This window comes from Ahaetulla prasina, chromosome 8 (assembly GCF_028640845.1).
Source record: "Ahaetulla prasina isolate Xishuangbanna chromosome 8, ASM2864084v1, whole genome shotgun sequence".
Taxonomy (NCBI): domain Eukaryota; kingdom Metazoa; phylum Chordata; class Lepidosauria; order Squamata; family Colubridae; genus Ahaetulla; species Ahaetulla prasina.
The window spans coordinates 36449242-36474300 of NC_080546.1; the positions used below are offsets into that span (position 1 = coordinate 36449242).

Consider the following 25059-nt stretch of genomic DNA (forward strand, 5'->3'; position numbering starts at 1 on the left):
TAATAGTTTGATTTTAAATTGGGGTTTTATTAATATTCTTAAATATTTTAAATTTAATTTTAATTATTAGCCGTTTTGTAATTTTGCTATGTTTTAATTTGTTTTAATTGTACATATTTTGTATTTTATCTCCGGCTGTACACCGCCCTGAGTCCTTCGGGAGAAGGGCGGTATAAAAATTCAATAAATAATAATAATAATAATAATAATAATAATAATAATAATAATAATAATAATAATAATAATAATAATAATAATAATATATATATATTCATTCTCTTGCTGTCCTCTTTATAATTTTAAGAAGCTAATAGTCACTTACAGTCATCCTTACCTTCCATGAACACATAATTTTGAATCTTAACAGAGTTTTCTAGATTACTAAATGCAGCAGATCCTGAAAAAGGCCTCATGAGTTCTGCTGAATTGATTTGCTGGCTCTTGGAATACTTGAAACATAGCACTTTTATAGGTGAACAAATTTCACCAGGGAAAAATGTTGATGTCTAGATAAGTCTTCAAGTTTAAACATCAAACCTTTTTTTTTTCCTGTCAATTTATGCTGGCCCCTTAAACTGGCCTCTTACTCTGTTCTATACTTCTGGTTACTTGAAGGTCAATTTGAATCACAGGAGCTCAACTCTTGAACTATTTCAAGGCTAGTTTCAGATCTCATGTTTTGTCTAAAGAGTTTTATCTGAACACTGATTTTTCTTCTGATATGCATTCAGTTTTTTGAACAATGACATTTGGTGATAACCATTTCCACAAAACATCTATAAAGCCCCACAATTTAAACTTAAATTTTATCCTAAAGTATCGAGCATAAAAAAGCTTTTATATCAGATCATGTAAACATACCTACCTAGAGAAAAATTTAAATATCAGCACCAGAAGATACTTTTCTTTCTGTTGGGGGAAACGGCCATCAGGTGTGGGTTTATCTTATCGATTCCCATTGGACCGGGTCTGCTGAATTCTTTTCTTGTTGTCCCTGCCTCCTTTATACTCCCCAGCTTTTCGACTCGGTCTTCCAAGAGGACCAGAGGTGTCGGATTGCTTGGCTTGAAATTTAAATTGTTTAAACAAGATCGGAATTGTGATTGGCTTCCGGGTGGCGCCATCTTTCTCGCTGGGTGCCAATTTATGGCACTCCGCATTGAATACCGTAAAAGCCGGATTTAACAACTGATCCCGGCTTCATTTCTCTCTCTGGTTGAAAGAGAGAGACAGAGCAAGGAATTGATTTGCTGGCTCTTGGAATACTTGAAACATAGCACTTTTATAGGTGAACAAATTTCACCAGGGAAAATGTTGATGTCTAGATAAGTCTTCAAGTTTAAACATCAAACCTTTTTTTTTTTAATATATATATATTCATTCTCTTGCTGTCCTCTTTATAATTTTAAGAAGCTAATAGTCACTTACAGTCATCCTTACCTTCCATGAACACATAATTTTGAATCTTAACAGAGTTTTCTAGATTACTAAATGCAGCAGATCCTGAAAAAGGCCTCATGAGTTCTGCTGAATTGATTTGCTGGCTCTTGGAATACTTGAAACATAGCACTTTTATAGGTGAACAAATTTCACCAGGGAAAAATGTTGATGTCTAGATAAGTCTTCAAGTTTAAACATCAAACCTTTTTTTTTTTCTGTCAATTTATGCTGGAAGCTGTAAACTGGCCTCTTACTCTGTTCTATACTTCTGGTTACTTGAAGGTCAATTTGAATCACAGGAGCTCAACTCTTGAACTATTTCAAGGTGCTAGTTTCAGATCTCATGTTTTGTCTAAAGAGTTTTATCTGAACACTGATTTTTCTTCTGATATGCATTCAGTTTTTTGAACAATGACATTTGGTGATAACCATTTCCACAAAACATCTATAAAGCCCCACAATTTAAACTTAAATTTTATCCTAAAGTATCGAGCATAAAAAAGCTTTTATATCAGATCATGTAAACATACCTACCTAGAGAAAAATTTAAATATCAGCACCAGAAGATACTTTTCTTTCTGTTGGGGGAAACGGCCATCAGGTGTGGGTTTATCTTATCGATTCCCATTGGACCGGGTCTGCTGAATTGATTTGCTGGCTCTTGGAATACTTGAAACATAGCACTTTTATAGGTGAACAAATTTCACCAGGGAAAATGTTGATGTCTAGATAAGTCTTCAAGTTTAAACATCAAACCTTTTTTTTTTTAATATATATATATTCATTCTCTTGCTGTCCTCTTTATAATTTTAAGAAGCTAATAGTCACTTACAGTCATCCTTACCTTCCATGAACACATAATTTTGAATCTTAACAGAGTTTTCTAGATTACTAAATGCAGCAGATCCTGAAAAAGGCCTCATGAGTTCTGCTGAATTCTTTTCTTGTTGTCCCTGCCTCCTTTATACTCCCCAGCTTTTCGACTCGGTCTTCCAAGAGGACCAGAGGTGTCGGATTGCTTGGCTTGAAATTTAAATTGTTTAAACAAGATCGGAATTGTGATTGGCTTCCGGGTGGCGCCATCTTTCTCGCTGGGTGCCAATTTATGGCACCCCGCATTGAATACCGTAAAAGCCGGATTTAACAACTGATCCCGGCTTCATTTCTCTCTCTGGTTGAAAGAGAGAGACAGAGCAAGGGGGAGGAATTGGGTAGATTCCCCTAGGGGCTTTGTTTTTGTAATACAAAGTCCTGAACGGTGAATCCCCTTATTTACCCCTCCCCCACCTCCAGTATTCTCTGCGCTCCTGAAAAAGCAGGAAAAGAGGAAGATGTCCACTTCTGCTAGCAATTGATTTTTTTTGTGGATACGAAAAGCAGGCGGAACAAATGTGAGGAGCAATTATTGGTTTGCAAGTATTTTTGATTTTCTGACTTCCTCCCCCCCTTCAGTTTCGTTTTAGAGAAACTGAAAGCAGAGCGATACATCAAAGGGAGCTTTGCTGTTGAATCGAAACTGAATGGAGATTTTATCTTATTGTGTTTGACTGTGGACTGTTGGATTATATTACGCTGTTTAAGTACGTTACAAGGGGATTCTCAGCAGGAATTTTGTTATGGAGGTTCTTTCAGAAGAATGGGTTCGGACGTTATACAGGACTACACAGAAAGAATGTATTTAATTATTCAAAATACAAATTGATAAAAATGGGACGTTTTGGATGAGAGTTTGGAGCAAATTAACCAGTGCAATTATTCGGAAAATGGAATGGAGGATATACAAATAAAAGTGGATAAATATGAAGATTTGATCGTGAAGAAACAAGGTGATCTAAAGAAGTTTTCTTTAAATAGTTTGGATGAGCTGCCTGGATTTGTGCTACAGGAGATTGTCCTCAAATGGAAAAGACTCACAAGCTTAATGTTTCCCAAGAGTTCTCTTTTGGACTGATGGAATATACGGCAGTAATTTTGGATTTCTGGACATAAGGAATTACTAGGAAATATTGTGATTGACTTTTTAAAAGGAGCAACGAAGGAAAGACAGAGATTAATGCACCAAAAAAAATGGCAAGAGACAATAGTATTATTTTTGAAACAAGGTTTTTTAAAAATATTAATAGACAAAAATATTTGTGTCCCCGAAAGAATTATATGGTTATATGGTTATAGAAGCTATAAGGGAGATATTCTCTGAATTGGATTGGATTTTTACGTTTTAGCTGGTTTTAAATATTTTAGGATTAATTTGTTCTACTGATTTATATATTTTATTATTGTTTATTGTTAATTTTTTGAAGGATTTGGTTATGTAAGGAGGAAGTCAGAGCTAGAGAGGGAGAATTGGTATAATAGTTTTGGGGAAAAAAAATTTTTTTTTAGCATATGTTTGTTTTATTTTTAACTATACCTTGTGTTTGTTCCGGGAAGCCAGGGGGGGAGGGGGAGGGGGTTTGTGAAGGGAAAGGGGTTGGGGGGAAAGGGGGAAAATTTTTTGTAAAACTTTTTGAATAAAAAAAAAAAAAAAAAAGATCGGAATTGTGATTGACTTTTCCAGCGAGAAGGGACTTGCTCCCGAGCCCGCTGAAGGCCATTAGTGGCAGGCTTCTGCAGATTCGCAGATTCGCAGAATTTCCCTAACAGCGACCACGGGCTTGCCCTGACGCGCTGCAGAAAGACTGCTTATTAATTTGGTGCGGCAGGAGGCCATGGATTCCGCACAGCCTCCACAGCCTCTTGGACAGAGCGAAGGCTCCCATTTAAATCTTCGCGCTTGAAGCCGTCAGTGGCTAACGATTGGAGAGGCTTACGGCAAGCTCACAGAGCGAAGGCTCCCATTTAAATCTTCGCGCTTGAAGCCATCAGTGGCTAGCGATTGGAGAGGCTTACGGCAAGCTCAGAGAGCGGCGCGAATCGGTGCCTGCTACTTTACATTGATTGCGCTGGTAGCCTAGAGGGTGAACGATATTGAGAGCTTTACTTTACATTGATCGCGCTGGTAGCCTAGAGGGCGAGTGATATTGAGAGCTTACTCCGTTTGAAGACACCGGCGTCTGGATTTGCCTCACCGATCTGCAGATTGCCGCGCGGGAGACTCCAACTACAATTGTCTTGGCGTGCCTTTACAGCAATTTGGCGGGCTGCTCCACAGCAGGACATGAAACGGTGCCTTTTTGAGCTGACAACAGCATTGGCTACCTTCTTTTTCCCGTGAGTACACAAACGGGTTCTAAATAACCCAGGCCTCTGGCTCGGTAATTTGGCGGGAAGTTTTCCTTCAAAGTTGGCCGATGAAGCAGCCATATCCTCTAAAGGAGTGTCATCAGGGATCCGTTGTCCACTCAGACCAACCCCAGGGAGGTCTGTCATCAGGGCAAGCACCCACTAAGGCTCGAGGCCATTCTTTTTTCCGCTCCAAAGCCAAGAAGGCCTCACGAGCGGAGGAGAGGCGCCACAGGGCGCTAGAGAGGATTTTTCACAAGGCCTCAGAGAGGGCCAGTGAATCTACCTCACCTTCCCCACGGGGCCATTGAACAATGGACATCCAATCCAAGGCCACAATCCCTGCTCGTAACCCTAAGGCCATAGAGTCGGGGTCATGGTCCCCTGATAGGGATGTACCTTCATCTCTAAATCATACCTCTCTTCCTCACTTTATCTCAAGCAGATATAACATCAGGGCAGGTTTTTGCCCCTCTCAGGCCTAGCAATCAGGATTCAAGCCTTCCTATTCAACCTCAACAACTCTTGTCTCAACAACCGGTCATGCAGCTTCCAGATTCATTCGGTCTTATGCTTTCGGAAGCTATCCGACAAGGAGTGACTCAATGCCTTCAATCTGAGAGCCATTCCTTCAGGCACAGACGTAGAAATGTGGAGTCTAGAACGGCAGTCCCTAGAGATACTCTATTCAGAGATCACTCCCCCCAGACGGACGATGAGGAAGAAGAGTCTGGAGAAGAGTACATCAATGAGATGACTCTGTTGGATGACGAGGGTCTGGGTCCTGACCAATCGTCATTTGTAGGCCTCTTCAAACCCCATCTCTTCCATTCGCTTCTTTTCAAAGCGCAGGCCACTACAGGTCTGGGCCTTACTACTACCGCTGAGGGGAAACCTCAATCCTTACCTGATGCACCAGGCAATCTCTTTGTTGAACCCACGGTGGCAGTAGAGGCCATTCTGGCCCCAAAGATTTTTGTAGACGTGGTCCAATGACAAACCCGGGATCAGGTTCTAACCCTAACACCAACGACAAACAATTTTACAATTGTGCTCAGGACCTAGACAAAATATTGCAAATACCCACGGTAGACGCTCTGGTGGTGGCTCTTACTTTATCTTCACATGTTACAGGGCCGGCCGATGAAGCTCTACGCCCTGAAGACAAACGAGTGGATCACTCCTTGGTGAAATCACATCAGGCTTCGGCCTGGTCCATCAGAGCCTCTACATCCACGTCATTTTTTAACCGTGCGGCCCTTATGTGGATCAAACAACTCCAAGGTAGGATTCCACATTCCGATGTAAGGGCACACCAAGATATCAATAAAATTATTGCAGCAATGGAATTCTCAGCCGATGCCAGCTTAAACGCCTCTAGATTTTCAGCTAAATCCATAGGGTCAACGGTGACATCTCGCTGCCTCTTGTGGCTCAGGAACTGGTGAGCTGACGCCAGAAACAAGTGGCGCCTGGCATCCTCAGCATATTCGGGTTGACACTTGTTCGGAGCTTCGTTGGACCCCATTCTGGTGGAAACACAGGACAAGAATAAGATCATGCCATCGTTGTCTCGGAGAGGGGAAGCAAGGCATCAACCTTACTCTCGACCTGTGGCACCCTTGTCTTCCTTTCATGGCCAAGTATTCGGGAGTTTTGGTCAGCGAGCTCAACGCTTCTCGTTGACCAGAGGGGGTTACCAACGTGAGAGTCAGGTCAGATCAGGGCCCAAATTCAACACCCGTAGATCATTCTGGAGAGGGTGGGGAAGGCCCTACAATCGCAATAAATAATTCCCCCGCCAACCTTCCCATTGGAGGCTGGTTGGCTTATTTCTTTTCCCAATGGGAATCATCCACCACTGACATTTGGGTTCAGGAAACGATCCGAAGGGGTCTTTCCCTAGAATTCCTCTCCAACCCACCCACCCCACACGGTTTTTTGACGATGCTCACTGTCTTCCTACGGGCCCAACCGGGTGCTAATGGACAAGACAATCGTTCATCTACTTGATATACGGGCCATCCAACCAGTCCCGGTTTTCTTATGACAAAAAGGCGGGAATAAAATCCCTGTTTTTCATTCCCGCCTTTTTGTCATAAGAAAACCGTCGGGGGGTTGGAGGGCAATTCTTGATCTCAAGGCCCTTAACAGATTTATAATCTATCACCGCTTCAAGATGCATTCTTTAAAATCCATATTGGAGTGCATCCGCCCAGGAGACTTCCTCTCCTCTATTGATCTGACGGAAGCTTATTTACAAGTGCCTATCAGGCAGGAGCACCGTCAAAAGCACCTACGTTTTTACTACAATGGGTGTCATTACCAGTACAGGGCCTTGCCCTTCGGGCTGTCCTCAGCCCCTAGGGTCTTTATCAAAATTATGTCGGTATTAATGGCACATATCTGCAAGATTCCCGTAAGGCTTCAGGCCTACCTTGACGATATCCTGATAATGTCCTCCTCTAAAGAATGGGCAGAGAGGGATATATCTCTCACTATAGAGAGTCTGCAGTCACATGGGTTCGCAATTAATTGGGACAAGAGTCACCTAATCCCTACAGCTATCATACATTTGGGAGCGAGAATAGACTCCTGGGACTCCATGGTTTTTTGTCAGAAGACCGGCAGAATAGTCTTTTTGAACTGGCCACTGATTGTAGTAGGGCTAGAGCAATCCCTTTATTTATTTATTTATTTATTTATTTATTTAATCAAATTTGTATACCGCCCTATCTCCCGAGGGACTCAGGGCGGTTCACAGGCAAATAAAAACATATAAATACAAATTAAGATCACAATTAAAAAACTTATTCTAAAGCCAAATTAATTAAAAATGATATAAATACTAAAACCAATTAAAATCAACCTAGATTTAAAATCTAGTCCAGTCCTGCGCAAATGAATAAATGTGTTTTAAGCTCACGACGGAAGGTTCGGAGGTCCGGAAGTTGACAAAGTCCTGGGGGGAGTTCGTTCCAGAGGGTGGGAGCCCCCACAGAGAAGGCCCTTCCCCTGGGTGTCGCCAGACGACACTGCCTAGCTGACGGCACCCTGAGGAGTCCCTCTCTGTGAGAGCGCACGGGTCGGTGAGAGGTATTCGGTAGCAGCAGGCGGTCCCATAAGTAACCCGGCCCTATGCCATGGAGCGCTTTAAAGATGGTTACCAAAACCTTGAAGCGCACCCGGAAGGCCACAGATAGCCAGTGCAGTCTGTGCAGGATAGGTGTCACACGGGAGCCATGGGGGGCTCCCTCTATCACCCGCGCAGCCGCATTCTGAACTAACTGCAGTCTCCAGATGCCCTTCAAGGGGAGCCCCATGTAGAGAGCATTGCAGTAATCCAGGCGAGACGTCACGAGGGCGTGAGTGACCGTGCATAGGGCATCCCGGTCTAGAAAGGGGCGCAACTGGCGCACCAGGCGAACCTGGTAAAAAGCTCTCCTGGAGACGGCCGTCAAATGATCTTCAAAAGACAGCCGTTCATCCAGGAGGACGCCCAAGTTGTGCACCCTCTCCATCGGGGCCAATGACTCGCCCCCAACAGTCAGCCGTGGACTCAGCTGACTGTACCGGGATGCCGGCATCCACAGCCACTCTGTCTTGGAGGGATTGAGCTTGAGCCTGTTTCTCCCCATCCAGACCCGTACGGCTTCCAGACACCGGGACAGCACTTCGATAGCTTCGTTGGGGTGGCCCGGTGTGGGAAAGTACAGCTGGGTGTCATCCGCGTACAGCTGGTACCTCACACCGAAGCCACTGATGATCTCACCCAGCGGCTTCATATAGATGTTGAACAGAAGGGGCGAGAGAATCGACCCCTGCGGCACCCCACAAGTGAGGCGCCTCGGAGCCGACCTCTGCCCCCCTGTCAACACCGTCTGCGACCGATCGGAGAGATAGGAGGAGAACCACCGATGAACGGTGCCTCCCACTCCCAACCCCTCCAACCGGCGCAGCAGGATACCATGGTCGATGGTATCAAAAGCCGCTGAGAGGTCTAATAGGACCAGGGCAGAGGAACAACCTCATCCCTGGCCCTCCAGAGATCATCCACCAACGCGACCAAAGCTGTCTCAGTGCTGTAACCGGGCCGGAAACTGGACTGGAACGGGTCTAGATAGACAGTTTCATCCAGGTGTAGGGGAAACTGATATGCCACCATACTCTCTACAACCTTCGCCGCGAAGCGAAGGTTGGAGACCGGACGATAATTACCTAAAACAGCCGGGTCCAGGAAGGCTTCTTGAGGAGGGTCTCACCACCGCCTCTTTCAAGGCGGCCGGAAGACTCCTCCACCAAAGAAGCACTAATCCTGGAGCCACCCTCGTGTCACCTCCTGAGTGGCCAGCACCAACCAGGAGGGGCACGGGTCCAGTAAACATGTGGTGGCATTCAACCTACCCAACAACCTGTCCATGTCCTCGGGAGCCACAGGGTCAAACTCATCCCATACAATGTCACCAAGACCACCCTCAGACACCTCCCCTGAGTCACCGCAATTTTGGTCCAGACCGTCCCGAAGCTGAACGATTTTGTCGTATAGATAACCGTTAAACTCCTCAGCACGTCCCTGTAACGGGTCATCCCGCTCCCCCTGGTGAAGCAGGGAACGAGTCACCAGAAACAGGGCGGCTGGGCGGTTATCTGCCGACGCAATGAGGGAGGAGGCGTAGCAATGCCTCGCTTCCCTCAATGCCACTAGGTAAGTCCTATTATAGGACTTCACTAGTATCCGATCAGCCTCCGAACGGCTAGACCTCCAGGAACTCTCTAGGCGTCTTCTTTAGTGAAGCTATCTCAATTATTAGGGAAGATGGTCTCATCCTATGACATTGTTCCATGGTCTCGCCTACACAGTCGGCCTCTGCAGTGGTTTCTCTTGCCACACCAGAGGAACCTCATCAGCGCGTCCAATTGCCGTGTGACTCTGCCACTGGAAGTGACAGAGTCTTTGGAGTGGTGGACTACAACAGCAGTAGCCAGAGGCTCGTGTTTCAGGGAGCCAGTACGGAATGTTATCACGACCGACCCCAGTCTGTCAGGATGGGGTGCTCATCTAGATCAGCACATGGCCCAAGGCAAGTGGTCTCCTTCGAAATTCACCAGGGTATCAAACTTTTGGAACTACAAGCTATCTTTCTGGGTCTTCAAGCCTTCGAGTCACTAATACTGGACAAGGATGTATTGGTACTTACCGACAACATGACGGCAAGGGCTCATCGAATAAGTTTGGGGGCACACACTCTTGGGCCTTGATGACTGAGGCTCTACATCTCGGTCATTGGGCCGAGTCACACCTACGATCTATTTGTGTCCAGAACCAACAACCAAGTGCCACGGTTTTTCACAAGATTCCCCTCGTTTGGAGCGGAAGTGGTGGATGCCCTCGGCAGCAGGTGTCCTCCAGGCCTGCTGTATGCCTTTCTGCCTCTCCCGCTCATACCCAGGGTGATATGCAAACTACTGACAGAATGGGCAGAGTTAATTTTAGTCGCTCCATATTGGCCCAGAAGGCCTTGGTTTGTGGATCTGATAGCACTCTTGACACACGAACCGTGGAAGATTCCAGACAATCAGGTGGAGTTATGCCAGGGACTGCTCAGACATCCAGACCCGCAATGGCTACGGCTAACCGTGTGGAGACTGACCGGCACATTTTAGCGGCAGCCAGGGTTCCAGAACAAGCCATTCCTACCATGCTTGCAGCTCGCCGGGACTCCACCATTAGGATTTACGACGCTACATGGCGTACGTTTGTTTCCTGGTGTAACAATCATGATCGGGAGGCTACCTCAGCATCTATCTTGGACATTTTGGGTTTTCTACAACACAGACTAGACATAGGGCTTTCCCCTAATACACTCAGGAGAGTGTCTTCAGTCATGAGGTGCGGTTCATCGTCCTCCCTGTCCAGGGATCCTCTGATTCAGCAGTTTTTGCACGGTGCAACTAATATCAAGCCGCCGGTGGTGCATCGTTTCCCAACTTGGCAATTGAATGCAGTCCTAACTGAATTGACTAAGGCTTCATTTGAACCTCTATAAGAGGTGTCACTTCGTTTCCTGTCTCTAAAAGTGGCGTTTCTGATAGCCATCACTTCGGCCCGCAGGATCTCAGAACTATCAGTGCTTTCGGTTCGTCAGGACCTTTGCTTATTTTTGGTCGATAGAGTAGTACTCCGGATAGATCCGGCTTTCATTCCAGAAAGTCAACACTAGGTTCCAAGGGTCTCAGGAGGTCGTGCTCCTGGATTTCTGTCCAAATCCTTCTCATCACCTGGAGCGAACGTGGCACACTTTGGACGTGAGGAGAGCATTGAAGATCTACATCAACCGGACATCAACCTTTAGAAAAACGGAAGCTCTTTTCATATCGTTCCAACCAATGTCTTTGGGGTCGAAGGTATCCAAGTCTGTCTTAGCCCGATGGATCAGGGCCACTATTGCTACAGCGTACAAGAAGCAGGCTCTTCTGATCCCAAGGAATATTACGGCCCATTCCACCAGGAGTGCTGCTTCATCGGCAGCATGGAGAACTCAGGCGTCCATCGATGAAATCTGTAGGGCCACGACATGGTCCAGTCCATCGTCATTTATTCTCACTATCATGTGGATGCTTATGCATCGGCTGATGCCACATTCGGGAGACGAGTTCTACAGGCAGTTCATCTGGATCAGCAATGACTAGTCGCCAGTATCCCTCCCATATATCTAGCTTTGGTATGTCCACACCTGATGGCCATTTCCCCCGACAGAGAGAACGGGGCATTGGGTTACCTGAACACCCCTTCTTGGAGAGGGGGAAATGGCCATCAGTCCCACCTTTGGCAACTGTGGTTTTTGGGGGTGGAAGGATATTAACTCTTTCTCGTTTCAGTCCGACACGTCAGTCTGCGATCAGTCCTCGCCGAAAAGCTGGAGAACATAAAGGAGACGGGGACAACAAGAAAAGAATTCAGCAGACCCGGTCCAATGGGGATCGAGAAGATAAACCCACACCTGATGGCCGTTTCCCCCTCTCCAAGAAGGGGCATTCAGGTAAGCCAACGCCCTGTTCAAGATACACAAAATTATAGAAACCGTAGAAAGGATTCCTAATTTAGGCCAAATTTTGCATTTTGGAATTATGAGAACTGCTTCAATTTTATCCGTTCTTTTTCTTTTATTTTTCCAGATGCTAATACTTCTATTTCTGAATTTCTTCATACTCTACATGAATTACAAAATTACAGTTAGTGTTGTTTTCAATTCCAGAATTTCTAAATTTCAAATAATAGCCTGAAATGCTTTATAAATCAGATAATAAAAAAATCACATATCTTGATCTTGAACCTTATTGTCAGACGACACTGTAATTAATATAGATACTTAAAATATCGTAGCTATTTATTAAAAAACAAATGAAAGGATATAAATGTATGTCTTTCAGTTTATCACACATACAATTTCCTGAAATTTGGAAAGGCAGATTCTCTCCTGTCTTCCTTACTGTATTATGTAAAGTAAAAATAGATGATCAGGATACCAGATAGAAATATAATATAAAAATAATTTTTGTGTGTATAATACAGTTGGCTTCCTTATCCCCATTAAAAATAGATTTGTAGAGGAGCACAGAGTTGACTTACAAGGTATGTGGGTACTGTTAATAAAACATCAAATATTTGGATGTCCATTATGTAGAAAACTTCAGCTTCAATTGTAACAATACACGAGCACACAATAGATTTAAGCTTAATGTTAACCGCTCCAATCTTGATTGCAGAAAATATGACTTCAGTAACAGAATTGTTAATGCCTGGAATACACTACCTGACTCTGTGGTCTCTTCGCAAAATCCCAAAATCTTCAACCAAAAACTGTCTACTATTGACCTCACCCCATTCCTAAGAGGTTTATAAGGGGCGTGCATAAGAGCACAAGAGTGCCTACCGTTCCTGTCCTATTGTTTCCTTTCATTATATCCAATTAATATAGTTATTACATACTCATACTTATATATACGCTTATATATTGTATAGTTATTACATACTTATGCTTATATATACTGTGTGACAAAAATAAATAAATAAAATAAAAAATAAAACAGGACAGAATTACCTTTGAAAATTTCTTTTAGAGATGATGAAATTTCTTTTGTTGTTTTTTCTAAACAGAAACTATGGAACTGTTTAAAAGCAGAACTTTTCAGCCTAGATGACCATTATTAAGCATAGCAGAAACATGATAGCAAATGTCAAGCATGGAGTTGGTGGCGTTTTAGTTGGGAGCTGAGTTGCTGCTTTTAGATATGGACAGTTTGGCATCATTCTTGAATTCTGCATATCTAAAAATTCAATAGGAGAGTATCAGTCCATTTGTCTGTCAGTTAGAACTGAAGAGTAACGGGTCATTGAACCAGACAGTGATCACAGCCTTATAAGCAAGGCTTTGGAAAAAATAGCATTTTGGAATGGACAAGTCAAAGTTCAATTGTAAATCTCACATAACTATTGTGATAGCAGCCAAAACACAGATGAATCTAGAAAAATGTCAAATGTATTAGCTGGATGCATTTGCTATGGAAAAGTAAGCTGAAACTCCTACCCAGCACTATGAGAGACTGGTCCTCAATTAAAACTAGAGAATTTTAGTTGTTGCCATTGAAGATGGTTGCAATAGTTTATTGACTCTAAAGGCACAGGAACTTTTATAATATCCATATGTTGAATTATTTGGTTTATGAAATAAGACAAGCACCAATTTTGGTGTTACCTGTTTGCTCAGACGTTCCAATAATATTCACTGATGGAGAAATTCAACAAGTATGAAAGCAGGCAAATTGTTTTTCATAAAACTGTAAACTGTGTATAGGATAATTCCTTTTATAAAGATGTCATGCTACAGTATTTGTTGAAAGGAATTTAAAAACTCCCAAAACTTACTATGGTCCTAATTTGGATTTTAGCATTATATATATATATATATATATATATATATATATATATATTAGAAATGCTAAAATCCAAATTTTAGCAAAACCCGAATTTTAGCAAAACCCAAATTTTAGCAAAACCCGAACAACCAAAGACCTATATACAAACACCCGTGAAAACCTCAGAAAACAAATATATATATATTTGTATATATATATATCTATATGTGTGTATATATATATATATATATATATATATATATATATATATATATATATTTGTTTTCTGAGGTTTTCACGGTGTTTGTATATGTCTTTGTTCGGTTCTCCGTAAAATTGGAAGTGTCTTGGCGACGTTTCGGCGAAGTCTCATTCGTCATCTTCAGGCTTCAGCTTGCTTCTGGGAGCAATGTGTGATCGCAGCTGTTTCTTCCTTTTAACTGCTAGTGGGGATTTGAACTGATTGGGTGGGAGCTTGGCTGTGCTCTGATTGGATGGGGGGGGGTTTGTGCTCTGATTGGCTGGGGGTGTGTCCTGTGTTGGTGGGGGCTTGTTTGTGCTCAGTTTAGTCTGTGTTGCAGGGGGATTTGAGCTGGTGAGCTGCATAGCTGTTGTTTGGCTTTGTGGTCGTGCTACATCTTCATAGTGGGTGTTAGTCTGCTGCATGTATGGATTGGAGGGGTTTGAAATGGCTAATGTTGCAGCTGCGGTCTGGCTTCTGGTCCTTGGTCGTGCTTCATGATCAGTGTGGGTTTGGGTCTGCTTTCTGGGTGGATGTGCGGTGGTGACATCCTGTGTGGACCTCGTGAGTGTGGGTCTGGTGTCATTCCTCGTGTTAGGGACTCGTTTGTCAATAAGGGCGGGTTTCCAAATGGCTGGTAGGCGGGAGGTGTCATCTCGTTTGTTCATGCTGTGTGGGCGTTTTTCTATCTCAATGGCTTCTCTGATTATTCTGTTGTTAAAGTGTTCAGTTTTGGCGATAGTTCTGGTCTTTTTAAAGTCAATATCGTGTCCTGTGACTTTAAAGTGTTGGACCAGGGAAGAAGTTGGTTCCTCTTTTTTGAATGAGTTCTTGTGTTCTTCAATGCGTGCTTCCATTTTATGTGACCTCGCATTCCTACGAAACTGCCGCGATCAAAATTTAATCCCCAAATGCTTCCAATTGAAATTCCACTCCAACTCTGCAGCCACCAAACGCATCCTAAAAAGAACAGAATTGGCCTTAATCAGAAATGAACTTCACACAAAAAGATTCCTCCTAGATCAAATCAACAAAGATCTCCTCACACTTCACCTCAAACTCAGCAACAAGATGCACCCTGCACTTTGGGACAAATCCAAACAACTTGCCGTCTGGAGAGCCGAAACACAGACCACCCTCAAGACAGACACGCACACCAACAAACTCCGAAGACTACAAGAACGCCAGAAACAAACCCCTCCACCCTCACAGCAACACATGAAACAAACAGTGCATAACATCTCAGATAGGATCCTCACCAAAGCTGAAACCGATGTCCTTTCCAAAGGATTCAACTTTGCAGTCACTCCCAAATACATCCCCACCGAACGCATTATATGCGGAGGTGAAAGCAGCCTGACCAAAATCAACGATGACGCTAACAAAATCAGACTCGGATCTCCAACATCCTCTGCACCAGCAAGCCACCCAAAAGCAACTTACCCAAAGAGGAACAGACAGCACTACTTAACCTGAAAAAAGATACCAGCATAATAATCCTACCAGCAGACAAGGGCAACGCCACGGTGGTTATGAACACATCTGACTACCAAACCAAATTAACCAACCTACTCCAAGACCCTGCATACAAGCCCCTAAACACAGACCCCACCACCTACCTAGAAAAAACCACTAGATCCAAAATAAAAGCCTCCCCCATCAGTGAAGAAATCCAACAAAGAATCATTCCCAGAGAGAAATCATCCAGATGCCCTAAGCTCTATGGCCTCCCCAAGATACACAAAGAAGGAACCCCACTCAGACCCATAGTCAGCTCCATAGGCTCACCTCTACAAAACCTAGCCAAATTTCTCGCCAAACAACTACAGCCCTATGCAGAAACCATCACCTCACACGTAAAAAACTCATTCCAGTTCATAGAGATCATAAAGAAACAAAACTTACAGCCCAGCGACCTACTCGTGAGCTTTGATGTCATATCCCTCTTCACCCAAGTGCCAATCAAAGAAGCCTTGACAGCTATCCAAAACAAATATAACCCCCCCAAGCACATCCTAGATCTGACCAACCACTGCCTATCCAACACATACTTCATCTATAATGGACAAAAATACAAACAAGTAGAAGGAGCACCCATGGGATCACCCCTCTCACCTGTCATTGCCAATCTCTACATGGAACACTTTGAAACCCAAGCTCTAGAAAAATCTGATCACAAACCCAAACTCTGGCTCAGATATGTAGACGACACCTTCATAATCTGGCCACACGGGAAAGAAAAACTTGACAACTTCCTCACACACATGAATAGCCTACACCCCAAAATACAGTTCCCAAAATACACCTCCCGCCAACAGAAGAATAAGTGCACGCATTGAAGAACACAAGAACTCATTCAAAAAAGAGGAACCAACTTCTTCCCTGGTCCAACACTTTAAAGTCACAGGACACGATATTGACTTTAAAAAGACCAGAACTATCGCCAAAACTGAACACTTTAACAACAGAATAATCAGAGAAACCATTGAGATAGAAAAACGCCCACACAGCATGAACAAACGAGATGACACCTCCCGCCTACCAGCCATTTGGAAACCCGCCCTTATTGACAAACGAGTCCCTAACACGAGGAATGACACCAGACCCACACTCACGAGGTCCACACAGGATGTCACCACCGCACATCCACCCAGAAAGCAGACCCAAACCCACACTGATCATGAAGCACGACCAAGGACCAGAAGCCAGACCGCAGCTGCAACATTAGCAATTTCAAACCCCTCCAATCCATACATGCAGCAGACTGACACCCACTATGAAGATGTAGCACGACCACAAAGCCAAACAACAGCTATGCAGCTCACCAGCTCAAATCCCCCTGCAACACAGACTAAACTGAGCACAAACAAGCCCCCACTAACACAGGACACACCCCCAGCCAATCAGAGCACAAACCCCCCCCCATCCAATCAGAGCACAGCCAAGCTCCCACCCAATTAGTTCAAATCCCCACTAGCAGTTAAAAGGAAGAAACAGCTGCGATCACACATTGCTCCCAGAAGCACGAAGCTGAAGCCTGAAGATGACGAATGAGACTTCGTCGAAACGTCGCCAAGACACTTCCAATCTTACACGGGAGAAAACCCGAACAACCAAAGACCTATATACAAACACCCGTGAAAACCTCAGAAAACAAATATTGCACCTCTACGGGGAGGAAATCCACCATCTGACCAGGACCTATGAAAAACTAGAAGTCCAAAGAGCTTCCATTTTATGTGACCTCGCATTCCTACGAAACTGCCGCGATCAAAATTTAATCCCCAAATGCTTCCAATTGAAATTCCACTCCAACTCTGCAGCCACCAAACGCATCCTAAAAAGAACAGAATTGGCCTTAATCAGAAATGAACTTCACACAAAAGATTCCTCCTAGATCAAATCAACAAAGATCTCCTCACACTTCACCTCAAACTCAGCAACAAGATGCACCCTGCACTTTGGGACAAATCCAAACAACTTGCCGCCTGAGAGCCAAACACAGACCACCCTCAAGACAGACACGCACACCAACAAACTCAAGACTACAAGAACGCCAGAAACAAACCTCCACCCTCACAGCAACACATGAAACAAACAGTGCATAACATCTCAGATAGGATCCTCACCAAAGCTGAAACCGATGTCCTTTCCAAAGGATTCAACTTTGCAGTCACTCCCAAAATACATCCCCACTGAGACCATTATATGCGGAGTTGAAACCAGCCTGACCAAAATCAACCCCGATGACGCTAACAAAATCAGACTCGAGATCACCACCATCCTCTGCACCAGCAAGCCACGCAAAAACAACTTACGCAAAGAGGAACAGACAGCACTACTTAACCTGAAAGAAGATACCACCATAATAGTCCTACCAGCAGACAAGGGCAACGCCACGGTGGTTATGAACACATCTGACTACCAAACCAAATTAACCAACCTACTCCAAGACCCTGCATACAAGCCCCAAACACAGACCCCACCACCTACCTAGAAAAACCACTAGATCCAAAATAAAAGCCTCCCCATCAGCGAAGAAATCCAACAAAGAATCATTCCCAGAGAGAAATCATCCAGATGCCCTAAGCTCTATGGCCTCCCAAGATACACAAAGAAGGAACCCCACTCAGACCCATAGTCAGCTCCTTAGGCTCACCTCTACAAAACCTAGCCAAATTTCTCGCCAAACAACTACAGCCCTATGCAGAATCCATCACCTCACACGTAAAAACTCATTCCAGTTCATAGAGATCATAAAGAAACAAAACTTACAGCCCAGCGACCTACTCGTGAGCTTTGATGTCATATCCCTCTTCACCCAAGTGCCAATCAAAGAAGCCTTGACAGCTATCCAAAACAAATATAACCCCCCCAAGCACATCCTAGATCTGACCAACCACTGCCTATCCAACACATACTTCATCTATAACGGACAAAAATACAAACAAAAAGAAGGAGCACCCATGGGATCACCCCCTCACCTGTCATTGCCAACCTCTACATGGAACACTTTGAAACCCAAGCCCTAGAAAAATCTGATCACAAACCCAAACTCTGGCTCAGATATGTAGACGACACCTTCATAATCTGGCCACACGGGAAAGAAAAACTTGACAACTTCCTCACACACCTCAATAGCCTACACCCCAAAATACAGTTCACCATGGAAACAGAAGTTAACAACCAACTTCCCTTCCTAGATGACTTAGTCTACAGAAACCCAATGGCTCCCTAGGACACACCATCTACCAGAAGAAAACACACACAAACCGCTATCTGCATGCACTCACACCACCACCCAGCACAGATCAACTCAGAGCCAAGACACTCATCTCCAGAACAAAATGCTTAGCTGATGAACAACACCTAAAACCCGAACTAGACACTCTCACTAACGTACTAACATCCAATGGATTCCAAAGAAATAAGATTACCAACCTAATCCATAAAGACACCCCCACTAAAATCCAAGACAGAGAGCAAGAAAATGGCACAGCCCTCCTCCCATATATAAAAGGCACCACAGACAGAATCAGCAAGATCCTCCACAAACATAACATCAAGACAGCATTCTGCACAAACCAAAAAATATCCACCATCCTAAGAAACCCCAAAGACAAAATTGAGTTAGAAAATCAAGGAGTATATGAAATCCCATGCACCGCCTGCCCCACCACATACAACAGAAGAATAAGTGCACGCATTGAAGAACACAAGAACTCATTCAAAAAAGAGGAACCAACTTCTTCCCTGGTCCAACACTTTAAAGTCACAGGACATGATATTGACTTTAAAAAGACCAGAACTATCGCCAAAACTGAACACTTTAACAACAGAATAATCAGAGAAGCCATTGAGATAGAAAAACGCCCACACAGCATGAACAAACGAGATGACACCTCCCGCCTACCAGCCATTTGGAAACCCGCTCTTATTGACAAACGTGTCCCTAACACGAGGAATGACACCAGACCCACACTCACGAGGTCCACACAGGATGTCACCACCACACATCCACCCAGAAAGCACACCCAAACCCACACTGATCATGAAGCACGACCAAGGACCAGAAGCCAGACCGCAGCTGCAACATTAGCCATTTCAAACCCCTCCAATCCATACATGCAGCAGACTGACACCCACTATGAAGATGTAGCACGACCACAAAGCCAAACAACAGCTATGCAGCTCACCAGCTCAAATCCCCCTGCAGCACAGACTAGACTGAGCACAACCAAGCCCCCACCAACACAGGACACACCCCCAGCCAATCAGAGCACAGAAAAAACCCCATCCAATCAGAGCACAGCCAAGCTCCCACCCAATCAGTTCAAACCCCCACTAGCAGTTAAAAGGAAGAAACAGCTGCGATCACACATTGCTCCCAGAAGCACAAAGCTGAAGCCTGAAGATGACGAATGAGACTTCGTCGAAACGTTGCCAAGACACTTCCAATTTTACACGGGAGAAAACCCGAACAACCAAAGACCTATATATATTGCACCTCTACGGGGAGGAAATCCACCATCTGACCAGGACCTATGAAAAACTAGAAGTCCAAAGAGCTTCCATTTTATGTGACCTCGCATTCCTACGAAACTGCCGCGATCAAAATTTAATCCCCAAATGCTTCCAATTGAAATTCCACTCCAACTCTGCAGCCACCAAACGCATCCTAAAAAGAACAGAATTGGCCTTAATCAGAAATGAACTTCACACAAAAAGATTCCTCCTAGATCAAATCAACAAAGATCTCCTCACACTTCACCTCAAACTCAGCAACAAGATGCACCCTGCACTTTGGGACAAATCCAAACAACTTGCCGCCTGAGAGCCAAAACACAGACCACCCTCAAGACAGACACGCACACCAACAAACTCCGAAGACTACAAGAATGCCAGAAACAAACCCCTCCACCCTCACAGCAACACATGAAACAAACAGTGCATAACATCTCAGATAGGATCCTCACCAAAGCTGAAACTGATGTCCTTTCCAAAGGATTCAACTTTGCAATCACTCCCAAATACATCCCCACTGAAACCATTATATGCGGAGTTGAAACCAGCCTGACCAAAATCAACCCCGATGACGCTAACAAAATCAGACTCGAGATCTCCAACATCCTCTGCACCAGCAAGCCACCCAAAAGCAACTTACCCAAAGAGGAACAGACAGCACTACTTAACCTGAAAAAAGATACCAGCATAATAATCCTACCAGCAGACAAGGGCAACGCCACGGTGGTTATGAACACATCTGACTACCAAACCAAATTAACCAACCTACTCCAAGACCCTGCATACAAGCCCCTAAACACAGACCCCACCACCTACCTAGAAAACCACTAGATCCAAAATAAAAGCCTCCCCATCAGCGAAGAAATCCAACAAAGAATCATTCCCAGAGAGAAATCATCCAGATGCCCTAAGCTCTATGGCCTCCCCAAGATACACAAAGAAGGAACCCCACTCAGACCCATAGTCAGCTCCATAGGCTCACCTCTACAAAACCTAGCCAAATTTCTCGCCAAACAACTACAGCCCTATGCAGAATCCATCACCTCACACGTAAAAAACTCATTCCAGTTCATAGAGATCATAAAGAAACAAAACTTACAGCCCAGCGACCTACTCGTGAGCTTTGATGTCATATCCTCTTCACCCAAGTGCCAATCAAAGAAGCCTTGACAGCTATCCAAAACAAATATAACCCCCAAGCACATCCTAGATCTGACCAACCACTGCCTATCCAACACATACTTCATCTATAACGGACAAAATACAAACAAGTAGAAGGAGCACCCATGGGATCACCCTCTCACCTGTCATTGCCAATCTCTACATGGAACACTTTGAAACCCAAGCACTAGAAAAATCTGATCACAAACCCAAACTCTGGCTCAGATATGTAGACGACACCTTCATAATCTGGCCACACGGAAAGAAAAACTTGACAACTTCCTCACACACCTCAATAGCCTACACCCCAAAATACAGTTCACCATGGAAACAGAAGTTAATAACCAACTTCCTTCCTGGATGTCTTAGTCTACAGAAACCCAATGGCTCCTAGGACACACCATCTACCAGAAGAAAACACACACAAACCGCTATCTGCATGCACTCTCACACCACCACCCAGCACAGATCAACTCCGAGCCAAGACACTCATCTCCAGAACAAAATGCTTAGCTGATGAACAACACCTAAAACCCGAACTAGACACTCTCACTAACGTACTAACATCCAATGGATTCCAAAACAAATAAGATTACCAAGCTAATCCAAAAGAACCCCCACTAAAATCCAAGACAGAGAACAAGAAAACGGCACAGCCCTCCTCCCATATATAAAAGGCACCACAGACAGAATCAGCAAGATCCTCCACAAACATAACATCAAGACAGCATTCTGCACAAACCAAAAATATCCACCATCCTAAGAAACCCCAAAGACAAAATTGAGTTAGAAAATCAAGGAGTATATGAAATCCCATGCACCGCCTGCCCCACCACATACATTGGACAAACCAACAGAAGAATAAGTGCACGATTGAAGAACACAAGAACTCATTCAAAAAGAGGAACTAACTTCTTCCCTGGTCCAACACTTTAAAGTCACAGGACATGATATTGACTTTAAAAAGACCAGAACTATCGCCAAAACTGAACACTTTAACAACAGAATAATCAGACAAGCCATTGAGATAGAAAAACGCCCACACAGCATGAACAAACGAGATGACACCTCCGCCTACCAGCCATTTGGAAACCCGCCTTATTGACAAACGAGTCCCTAACACGAGGAATGACACCAGACCCACACCCACAAGGTCCACACAGGATGTCACCACCACACATCCACCCAGAAAGCAGACCCAAACCCACACTGATCATGAAGCACAACCAAGGACCAGAAGCCAGACCGCAGCTGCAACATTAACCATTTCAAACCCCTCCAATCCATACATGCAGCAGACTGACACCCACTATGAAGATGTAGCACGACCACAAAGCCAAACAACAGCTATGCAGCTCACCAGCTCAAATCCCCTGCAGCACAGACTAGACTGAGCACAACCAAGCCCCCACCAACACAGGACACACCCCAGCCAATCAGAGCACAGAAAACCCCATCCAATCAGAGCACAGCCAAGCTCCCACCCAATCAGTTCAAACCCCACTAGCAGTTAAAAGGAAGAAACAGCTGCGATCACACATTGCTCGCTGAAGCCTGAAGATGACGAATGAGACTTCGTCAAACGTCGCCAAGACACTTCCAATCTTACACGGGAGAAAACCCGAACAACCAAAGATGAAAACCTCAGAAAACATATATATATATATATATTTGTTTTCTGAGGTTTTTGGTGTTTGTATGTAGGTCTTGTTATTCGGGTTTTCTCCCAAAATGGATTCCAAAGAAATAAGATTACCAAACTAATCCATAAAGAAAGCCCCACTAAAATCCAAGACAGAGAACAAGAAATGGCAAAGCCCTCCTCCCATATATAAAAGGCACCACAGACAGAATCAGCAAGATCCTCCACAAACACAACATCAAGACAGCATTCTGCACAAACCGAAAAATATCCACCATCCTAAGAAACCCCAAAGACAAAATTGAGTTAGAAAATCAAGGTGTATATGAAATCCCATGCACCGCCTAAACCACCACATACATCGGACAAACCAACAGAAGAATAAGTGCACGATTGAAGAACACAAGAACTCATTCAAAAAGAGGAACCAACTTCTTCCTGGTCCAACACCTTAAAGCCACAGGACATAAAATTGACTTTAAAAAGACCAGAACTATCGCCAAAACTGAACACTTTAACAACAGAATAATCAGAGAAGCCATTGAGATAGAAAACGCCCACACAGCATGAACAAACGAGATGACACCTCCGCCTACCAGCCATTTGAAACCCGCCTTATTGACAAACGAGTCCCTAACCCGAGGAATGACACCAGACCCACACTCACGAGGTCCACACAGGATGTCACCACCACACATCCACCCATAAAGCAGACCCAAACCCACACTGATCATGAAGCACAACCAAGGACCAGAAGCCAGACCGCAGCTGCAACATTAACCATTTCAAACCCCTCCAATCCATACATGCAGCAGACTGACACCCACTATGAAGATGTAGCACGACCACAAAGCCAAACAACAGCTATGCAGCTCACCAGCTCAAATCCCCTGCAGCACAGACTAGACTGAGCACAACCAAGCCCCCACCAACACAGGACACACCCCAGCCAATCAGAGCACAGAAAACCCCATCCAATCAGAGCACAGCCAAGCTCCCACCCAATCAGTTCAAACCCCACTAGCAGTTAAAAGGAAGAAACAGCTGCGATCACACATTGCTCCCAGAAGCACGGTTGAAGCCTGAAGATGACGAATGAGACTTCGTCGAAACGTCGCCAAGACACTTCCAATTTTACACGGGAGAAAACCCGAACAACCAAAGACCTATATACAAACACCCGTGAAAACCTCAGAAAACATATATATATATATATATATTTGTTTTCTGAGGTTTTCGCGGGTGTTTGTATGTAGGTCTTTGTTATTCGGGTTTTCTCCCACGTAAAATGGATTCCAAAGAAATAAGATTACCAAACTAATCCATAAAGAAAGCCCCACGAAAATCCAAGACAGAGAACAAGAAAATGGCAAAGCCCTCCTCCCATATATAAAAGGCACCACAGACAGAATCAGCAAGATCCTCCACAAACACAACATCAAGACAGCATTCTGCACAAACCGAAAAATATCCACCATCCTAAGAAACCCCAAAGACAAAATTGAGTTAGAAAATCAAGGTGTATATGAAATCCCATGCACCGCCTAAACCACCACATACATCGGACAAACCAACAGAAGAATAAGTGCACGCATTGAAGAACATAACAACTTAGTCAGAAAAGAGGAACCAACTTCTTCCCTGGTCCAACACCTTAAAGCCACAGGACATAAAATTGACTTTAAAAAGACCAGAACTATCGCCAAAACTGAACACTTTAACAACAGAATAATCAGAGAAGCCATCGAGATAGGAAAACGCCCACACTGCATGAATAAACGAGATGATACCTCCCACCTACCAGCCATTTGGAAACCCGCCCTTATCGACAAACGAGTCCCTAACATGAGGAATGATGCCAGACCCACACTCACGAATGCCACACATCATGTCACCACCACACATCCACGTGGAAAGCAGACTCAAACCCACAGGGATGATAAAGCACGACCACGGACCAGAAGCCAGACCGCAGCTGCATCATTAGCCATTTCAAACTCCTCCAATCCATACATGCAGCAGACTGATACCCACCATGAAGATGTAGCACGACCACAAACGTGAAGCCAAACAACAGCAATGCAGCTCACCAACTCAAATCCCCCTGCAACTCAGACTAACCTGAGCACAACCAAGCCCCCCACCCAAACCGAACACAACCCTAGCCAATCAGAGCACAGCCAACCCCACCATCCAATCAGAGCACACCTCCACCCAATCAGAACCAAGCTCCCAACCAATTAGTTCAAACCCCCACTAGCAGTTAAAAGGAAGAAACAGCTGCAATCACACATTGCTCCTAGAAGTATGAAGCTGTAAACATTAGCCTGAAGATGACGAATGAGATTTTGTTGAAATGTCACCAAGACACTTCCAATTTTACGCGGGAGAAAACTCGAATAACCAAAGACAC

At 44.3% G+C, this 25059-nt stretch overlaps 1 protein-coding gene across 7 annotated transcripts in view; it reads left to right on the forward strand.

Annotated features, from left to right (window-relative positions):
* INPP4B (inositol polyphosphate-4-phosphatase type II B) overlaps window positions 1–25059 on the forward strand; it is a 272899-nt gene that overhangs the window by 80346 nt on the left and 167494 nt on the right. The window contains exon 3 of one of the 7 annotated variants that reach the window (XM_058192515.1): window positions 11542–11702. The exons of the other annotated variants lie outside the window; for them this stretch is intronic. The gene's annotated coding sequence lies outside the window, so the exon portion shown is untranslated. The remainder of the gene's footprint in view (window positions 1–11541; window positions 11703–25059) is intronic. 7 annotated transcript variants of the gene reach the window in all.